General features: G+C 36.5%; 1 pseudogene; it reads left to right on the top strand.

Moving 5' to 3' along the window:
* Window positions 1-8,623, top strand: part of LOC107873511 — an 18,435-nt pseudogene extending 9,812 nt beyond the window's left edge.
* Window positions 8,624-9,387: the final 764 nt, after the last annotated feature.

Genomic DNA, 9,387 nt, shown 5'->3' with positions numbered 1-9,387 from the left:
TTTTTATTTTTTATTTATTAAAAGGTAGTTTTTTAATACGATTTATGAAAGAAAAAGTCAAAAAGAGTGGGCTAAGTGGTACTTTATTTGACAAAACGAAGCAATAACTTTTTTTAAATTTTTTTTTGGTAAAAAACGTAATAAAAATTATAATTTATAAATTGTAATAAAAAGTTTCAATTTATAAGAGTTATAAAGTTTTAATTTATAAAAAAAAATTTTAGAGTATACTATCACATCACCTCTTTATGTCAAATCATGTAAAACGTAATAAATTATTACATTTTACATAACTTTTTGTACAACGTAATAATTTATTGCATTTTACATGATTTGACGTGAAGGGGTGATGTGATAGTACACTGAACTTTTTAATTTTTTTTGGTGTAAAACGTAATAAATTATTACGTTTTACTATACACTTCCGTTACCAAACCGTTAAAAAAAAGGTATAAAACGTAATAATTCACTTTAGACGTCCTTCCATGTTAACCATCCTACCATCCATACTAGTCATACTTCCTTCAAGAGATCCTAATCGGCTATCCATAACATTAAGCTTCTTCGTAACGGAACTAACCCAACTAGGTATCTCACTTTCCTCGGCCATCGTACCTGAAAAAAGAAATACTAAACAAAAACAACAAACAAGTTGAGTTAAGAAATCAACCTTACAAGCTCTTAAAGTTCGCACCTTTGGTTTATCTCTCGATTGGCGCCGCATGTGTTGATAGATCGTTTATACTCCAATGAGAATGCTTGGTACCAATTGTGGCTTGAGGTCGGAATGGATTCTTGTTCGAAAGACTCAAATAAACAAAATTCCTTACGGACTTGAATCAAAAACTAACAACGAATTGAAAAAAAAGAAAAGCTTGAAAGAAGTAGGACGATGAAAGAGATAGGACTCAAGAACTAATCAATCAACTTAGTAGATGAATTACTAGTTGATGAGTAGTTTGAGAATCAAAAGAAGAGTTTAGGAATCTAGAAAATGAAACTAAAGAATCAAACCTTGAGCAATAGAGTAATTAAAGTGTTGAAATGAGTTTGGAGACTTGAATTGGTGTTGGTTTGCTTGATCTGCGGAGAAGGGTGTTCTGCGTTGGCCAGCCTGCTCTAGCAGGTGTGACACATGTCCAAGGCAGCTTAGACGCAGGTGGGAGGGCTAATTACTGGTTTGAGGTGCTGCAGCACCTTGGGCGCACCTTCAGCACACTTGCAAAGCAAGTTGGCCGCCCCTTGCTTGGTGAATGGGCAATTTTGCCCTCCAATGGTCCCCTTTTTGTACTCTTCTCTTGGAATATCCTTGGAACCTTTGTAGATGCTTAAGTACAAACACTTTTTCACTCTCTTTCTTTCCTCTTTTTGGATCAAACAAGCACTTTTGCTGAATTTTTCAACTTGAAGATAGCAATTTCTCCAAGTACACCAACTTTTCTAATTTTTTGTTCTTAGCTTGGAATGAGTTGAAATTTTGAACCTAGGCACTTTTCAACCTTCTAAACCCATACCAAACATCATTTTGCCCAAATTCTTCACCAATTTTTCTAGATTTTTCGACCCACTTCAAGTTTCTTCAAATCAAGCCTTCAACAGTGGTAGAACACTCAATATAGTTCCGATTTGACTCAAATTCGACTTATAGATTCCTGTAGTGTTAGAGAATACAAATCTAACACTAGAAACACAAGAAAACACTAAAATCAAAAACTCAAAATTTGACCTAAGACCAAAAACATGAATAGTAATTTTTTTTTGTGATTTTCGATTTTTTCAAGATAACAAAGCCAATATTAACTTCTTGGGAACGAAATCAAGCTCGGCTATGATATCAAATGATAAAGGAACAATCTATGAAATCAAAAACTAAACTGTGATACGAAATTGAAAAGGTAAAGGATAGATGATAAGCAAGAAATAGATAGACACAATGAATGAATGAATAACAAATTAAGGATATATTAAACCCCCAACCCTCTATTCAATATCATTCAAAGCACCAATCTCTTACGTAGACCTCAAGGGAATCGGATTCCCAAGCAATCCTATTTCTAAACAAGGTATTAGCACAAGCTAATCCAAGCTTGCCTCACACTCTCAAAAGAGTATGCATTCATAATTCATCAAAAACTACTTATTAAATGAAAGTGAAGTCCTGTTTATAGTCTAGGTTAAATTATTACATCTTATGGGCCCAAAAGTAACCCATTTGGAAATGCATGCATTCATAATTCATCATAATGCATGCATTCATAATTCATCATAATGCATGCATCCGCTTAAGCATTCCAAGCATTCCAAGCGCACATGGGGCGCATATCAAAGGCATAGTGGGTTGTTTTGACCTGCTCTAGCAATCTAGAGCATGTTGGGCGCACCTCCAAAGCAGATGGGGCGCATGTACTCTTCCGGGGACTTTCTATCCCCGTCTTGCCTTCCCTTGGCCTCTTTAACGTCCCTTGACCCTCCTTGATCATCATAATCATCCCGTTGGCACCTTTTGGATAGCACCAAGGAGTCACCAAGCGCCTCTTGAATCATAAGCATCCTCTCCCAAGATCCGGAGGCAATTCAGATTGTATCAGGCCTTGGCTGTGAAAAAACTCTAATATGCCTGTGTCTTTGTCCCTATTTCTTTTGTATATTTTAGAAACTTTACGTTGATCGTTGAAATTATTTTTGACAAGTCCAGATTTCTAATGAGTTGGTTCCCAAGTGGCTAAGTTAGGAAAGAGTTGAGATAGATAATACATGAACACAGGATTAATTAGTCCTGAAACTTGAACATTGTCCTTTATAACTTTTATAGCATCCACAGCACACCACAAAACTGGGAATAAGCTGATTAGGATATGTTTCTGCTCCTGGCTGGGTTGAGCTACTTTTATGCCCCTTTCTCTGTTTCTCATACGCGTGCAGTGTACCTTATGTTTTTTGTGCATTTGCGAAGCTTGTCTCCTCGTGGAGAAAACTTGAAAGAATGAAGACGTGCTTTCTCTATGTAATTTTCAGAATAAAAGTGCTTCAAGTGAGCTGTATGGACTTGATGAAGACATTTGGATGTAATTATTAGATTAGTACTAGTATATGACTTCTAATATATAGCATTGTGTGTTTTTCTCTTGGTTAGCTGCTAGTGGGGTGATTTTAACTGCGGAAAATCTAAGAAAAAGTAAGGTCATATGCATTAGCTGGTGTTACTTATGCAAAGAGACGGGTGAGGAGGTTGATCATCTTCTATTATATTGCTTCCTGACGACGAGACTGTGGTGGGATATGTTAAGCTGGTTTGTTATTTCTTGGGTGATGCTTAGAACTGTGAAGGAAATGTTGTCTTGCTGGAAAGCTGGAAGAAGTAGGAGAAAGTGCAGGGCTTGGAATGTTGTTCCTTTAGCTTTGATGTGGATCGTTTGGGGAGAGAGAAATAGGAGGGCTTTTGAAGGGGTAGAATTGACTTTTGGCCAGTTTAGGAGTAGCCTCCGATCCCTTATTCATTTTTGGTGCACCCATGTAGTGCCGAGCTGTATAGACGATTGGGTGTCTTTTGCAGAGAACCATGTCGTGTTGTAGGTTCTTTACTTTTTGGTATACTTCTTGTATATGACCGACTTTGGCCCTATGATTAATGAAATGTTTACCTGTTCAAAAAAAATATACATGTAGTATTTTTGTCAGTTATCTTGTCTTCTCCGTGTTTCTTGGTTAATCCAAGTATCAGAAATTCAAGCACAATATGGTGGTATTAGAATCCTTTGCTGATCTAGGTGAATTTTCCTAAGAGTTGGGTTAGAAACTGAATGTACCAATTGATTGAATTTTTATCCTCCTGATTTGCTAGTTTTCTGAAATCTGGTGTGAGTGATTGTATCACAGTGCTGTATATGTCTTGACATAATTGTGTCTACTTGTTTTCCTATTCAAGCTCTAGTTCAAATTTCCGAAAGTTCAGATCCTAATCAAGAGTTGTGTTAAATGGTTAATTTTTCTCAACTTCGGATGAGTTGATTGCCCTTCTTTTTATCTTTCCCGTGTGAATTGAGTCATTGACTGCCAGGCAGATTCATCTCCTTCCTTTTTCTGAGAGAACCGTTGTGAGAAATTCACTGTTTTGATGGGGAAAAGATAGGGTAACAAATATCTTTCTCTGTAAATTAGTCATAATGTGGTATTGTGTCTTCCTTAAACGCTCCCAATTTGCGAGATGCATTAATCCAAGTGACCGGCTTCAACAAATAATCAATTAATTATGCCTTAACCGTAATTAGTTGGTCAGCTATGGTAGTCCTTATCCATTCTTCTCTATTCAGCTGTATTTCGTCAAATTCTAAACAATTTCTCTCTTATAGTTAAGAGGTTTTGTAAAACTAGATAATCTATAATTTTACGCTTATCCCTACATGGGTCCCTTGCTGTATTATTTTCTATTCTTAGCTAAATTTGTGTTGATTCTGTGCCGAAGACAACTATACTCTATGTAAATTTATGCGTACCAACTACATCACTTCTTCTGGCTTTATGATGTAATGTCAATTTTCTGAATTTCAGAATTTCTTTCATAGAGAAAATTGATGCTATATTAAGCATTTCATCAGAAAACCTAGGGTTGCTATTTTTTGCTACTTAAAGGTCATTGAAGGTTTACTATCATTTGGGAGAACAAATGAATTGAATGTCTACGTGTTTGTTTGCAGTGGTTGCTAATGGAATTTCCAAGTAACTGTGTTTGAGAAAGTTTCCGCAGCTCTCGAGAGTTGCACGCATAACCGAAGCAAATTTTGAAGTGGATGAAGGAAAGGATGGTGTAGAAAGAGAGCATAATCTGTATGCTTTTCTTCTTCGAGAACTTGAAATATCAAGCTCTTGTCCAAGAAGTGATTGCATACGATATGCAGTTAGTGATCCAAGTAGGGATGATGATGTGCTGATGGGAAATATTTGTAATACACTAGATCCAAGAGACAGATTTCAAAATATGCCTTTTTACTGGTCTGGTATAGGACACAGTGATCCCAATGCTCCAGAGATGCTAATTTACGAATTGAGATCTGATCTTTGCGTCATCACTGAAATAAATATACAACCTTTTAAAGGTGATTGCTCAGGTTCTTTCAGTTTCTCTTATCATGACCTTGGGGACTAATGCCCATCTTGACTATTCCTGATCAGAATTCCAATTTTTTTTTGTTGCTCTTTTGCTAATATGCAAATGTTTCCGAATCAGTTTTTTTCCATCCAGGAAAGCCCATATACTCTGCAAAATCTGTTCGATTTCGATTAGGACACCTCAATTCCTCTAGAGATGAGAGTGATCTCCTGCAGTTGTCCCAGCAACAGCCTGTTGATGACGAGTTTATATGGATGTATACCTCGGAAGAATTTCCTATGAGACAGGGGCGGTATACTCTGACCACAGACACTCTTATTTACTAAATTATATTCTTTTTTTTCCTGGTGGATGCACTTAAGCTTTATTCTAGTCAAGGCGCATAGTCTTGTCCTAAGTAGGTCGAATAGTTCTCCACTAAGGGAGAGCACTAGCTAGTAGGCCTTATTCTAGCCAAGGCTTTTAACTCTTCTCATAAGTAAAACGTATAATAGGTTAGACATAATCTCCAGACCTTGCAAAGGAGTGTCACAGAGAATTAACAGAGTTGAACTTTGATGGCCAGGAGAACTTCTTGCAGTGGTTTAAGCTACCAGAACCGGTGCTTTGTGTTGGTGGATATCTGCAGATTGAACTGTTGGGTAGAGCTCAGAGATGTGACATCGACGGTTTATTTTACATATGGTTGGTGATGAACACTTCTCTGTCTTAAATTGAAAATTTTTTTATTGGTCTATCCATTAGCAAGATGTTGTAGCTGACGTGTCTCTATACTAAATAAGGCTGGTTATATTATGCATTCTTCTGAATGGCATTGTGGAGGAATGTAGTTGAACGTTGGTTTGCATTGTGACAATCAATATTCACTACCTTCCCAGTGTATTTACAACCCAAAGCTCTACTGGACTAAGAAACTTTCTGACTACAAGATTAACACTGGAAAGCAAAAAACTGGTCTTCACTAGAAACTAATACTTAAGATATATTAATATCAAATGTTAAATTTGGATTCATAAAAAGAACTGTCTGGACGAACTTGCTATAATAAAACAGATGTTATAGTTATTATAATTGAAAGCACATCGAAAACCTCTATAAAGAGGGATAGTGCTCCTCCTTTCCCATATGATCTGAATGCAGTTGATTCATATGTGCAGCATTAGCAATGTGAAAGCTATGGGGCTGCCTATTTATGACTTTGGCGTACAGAACCTCAAGCCGTCTGGAGACTTTGAGCTCGAGTACACAGACTAGACTGCTAGTCCATGTTCCAAATCTTGTCTTTTGGAATTCATCCAAGGTTCGAGTGGTTCTCCAATAACATTCGCACAAGTAGTGCTTGAACATGCACGTCTGTTGAAGTAGTAGTTAGTAAAAGGGTTATACCTGCAGTGTTTTTGGACCCATGACGGTAATTAAATGGACCAACAAGAAGTTATGTGTTTGATGTGTAAAAGAACGTTCTCTGATAGTTCATTTGAAGTAGTTTTTAAATTTTTACAAAGTATTGGGATGGTGAGGTGAACTTTCATATGTTAAATTCCTCTATATCAAACACCTGTCATGTTTTTTTTGTCATTTTAGTTCTCTACATTACTTTCCAAGTAAAGCCCTCCATTCTATCTGATGGTCTTTGGTATCAGTTCTTTTAAGTATTAGAGCTGCGTAAACTCATTTGCATAGATAAGTCTATCCTACTTGTATATTTTTTCTTTCTTACATAGAAATGCAAAATCTAATGCAGTGATCCAAAAGCCAAACCAACCAATATATTTGGAATCCATAAATTAGCTAGGTTGTTAATGCAGAATTTCATATTGCTAATGAGATGTTATATTGGTCATCGATCGACTGCTGTCGGTCAGGTCCTTTCCATTATTGAAATCGTCCTACATATCAATAATTCAATACTTATGGTTTGTGAGTGTTGTTTCCTTGTTGGCAACGAAAGCAACCTAAAATAACAAAGGGTATATGAATCTGTGGTGTAGATAGAGTGATGGTATAATGTAGGACCATGGATGAGTAAAGCACTTACTGGCAATATGCTACCAAACTTCTCTTCTTTATCAATAAAGAAGTTGTTTCTTAGTATTTTCGTTTTTTAATCCCCACTTTCCCAGTCTTCAAAAAATGAGTTCCTCTAATTTCCCTTGCAACGCTAGTCGTTTATCTGTAAATTATGGATCAGAAAATTTCTAGAATATGTGTAAAAAATACAAAGATATAATATCAACTCTCCCCAAACTAGAGCCTTCCTATCCTGGTTATGAATGCTTCCAATATCAAGGATTTTGGTACCCTTTACAGTTCTTACAAGTAATTTTGTATATGCAAGAAAACTTCAAGGTTCGACCCTCTGATATTTTCCTTTGCAGTGCTATGAAAATAGGCACTACTTGGCTTAAAGCTTTAACCTTTTCCATTATGACTAGGCATATTTTTCATGACGATTCCTCTGCAAATAACCCTTTACTCAATAAGGTACCCCATGATTGCCTTCCCTTCTTGGAAGTTGATTTAATCTCCAACCCTAAATTTGTAGATTTGATATTGATTAGTGAGCTAATCAATATGTAATGGAACTCTATTCGCTTTTCTGATTGATATAGAAAATAATAGAATTAGGAAATCCTATATTTACTATTCACTGAATAATAACTTTTTTGTTGACAAAAGAATAAAGATCGTTTCTATTCCAAGGTGGGGAGTTTGATTTTCCCCACCGACCTATTTGTTTGCAGAATTAAATTAAAAAAAAAAAAATTCTAACAGAGTTGTCATTATTATCCACACATGTTCCTTACACTCACTTACCACCATCCATACTAGAATCCAATTGCAAGATCATTTACATATGTAGAGAACCCAAAGATACCTTTGTTTCTTTGTGGCGATTCAATCAAAAGCTATTTGATCAAGATGAATCAGTAGCAAATATTCTTACACTTGAACACCAATTCAAGTGGTTTTGTGAAGGCAAAGCGGCTTATGGACCTTACTGGAATCACGTGTTGGGATATTGGGAAGCAAATCATAGTCATGATGTTGAGAGACCTAAAAAAGTATTGTTCTTGAAGTATGAAGATTTGAAGAAGGACATATTGTACTATGTGAAAAAATTGGCGGACAAATCGTAGCACGCTGTAATTTCAAAAGCTTGAGCAATTTAGAGGTGAACAAAAGCAGCTTGCATCGGCCAGAAACTCAGGGACTTCATAACAGTATGTTTTTTCGAAATGGAGAAATTGGCGATTGGAAGAATTATTTGACGGAGGATACGGCAAAAGCAATTGATGACATAACGTCGGAGAAATTTCAATCTTCGGGATTGACATTCCCTTCTTCAATATAGTACCAGATTTAACACAAAATAATAAGAAAGGAACACATTTCACAACATTGCTTAATGCAGTTTTTGGTTCCTTTCTTCTTGTCATCTTGATCTTTTTTTTTAACAAACAAGTTCTCCTGTACTGTGTCATTATTCTTTGTAATTTTCTAATTCTTGTTCAACTTGTGAGTTTGCTAATTAATGCGTCTTCTTCATTAGTGTATCTTTTTAGAGAATTTAACTGTAACGCCCCAAAATATCATCCCGAGATGCCACACGGTGCCCAAGGCTACACGTAGCCTCAAGCTAACCCTTTAAGCCAAAACACTACCCTTGGGTTCCAACACAACAACATACACGCTACACTAAGGATATATATATAAGTACATATCATATCACATCGCACATGGCACGGAATATCGTTAGACTGTACATATATGGAATGTCTATACACAAACCAACCCAACAATACACTAGTCTGGCATAGCCTCTATACAGCAAAATCAACGAGCCATTGGGACAAACCCCCAACTGACTCAACAGACCAAAGGGATCACAAAACAACAACACCAAAACTAACAACTTGGTCCTCGAACCATGAGTACTCACCACTGAAGGAACGTAGATGCAGCACTCGAATATCACTGTCGCGGCTGCGGCTGAGTACCTGAACCTACATCATGGTAAGAATGTATCCCATAGAGAAATATGTGGGTCAGCACAAGATACGTACTGAGTATGTGGGGGCGCATGCAAAATATAAATAATATCATAAATTTCGTAAAAACATACATACGGACCATAATGACACACCTGGCTTGAATGACATTGAATCATGCAACTCATAACATCTTAGATAGGAAATGTAGGAGAAAAACCTCATAAATCATTATAGATCATCATAGCCAACTTGACTTACCACATCAAAACTCGGAGTGACTCGGTA

Source organism: Capsicum annuum, chromosome 1 (genome assembly GCF_002878395.1).
Source record: "Capsicum annuum cultivar UCD-10X-F1 chromosome 1, UCD10Xv1.1, whole genome shotgun sequence".
NCBI classification, from domain to species: domain Eukaryota; kingdom Viridiplantae; phylum Streptophyta; class Magnoliopsida; order Solanales; family Solanaceae; genus Capsicum; species Capsicum annuum.
This window is presented reverse-complemented; position numbering and strand designations above follow the sequence as displayed.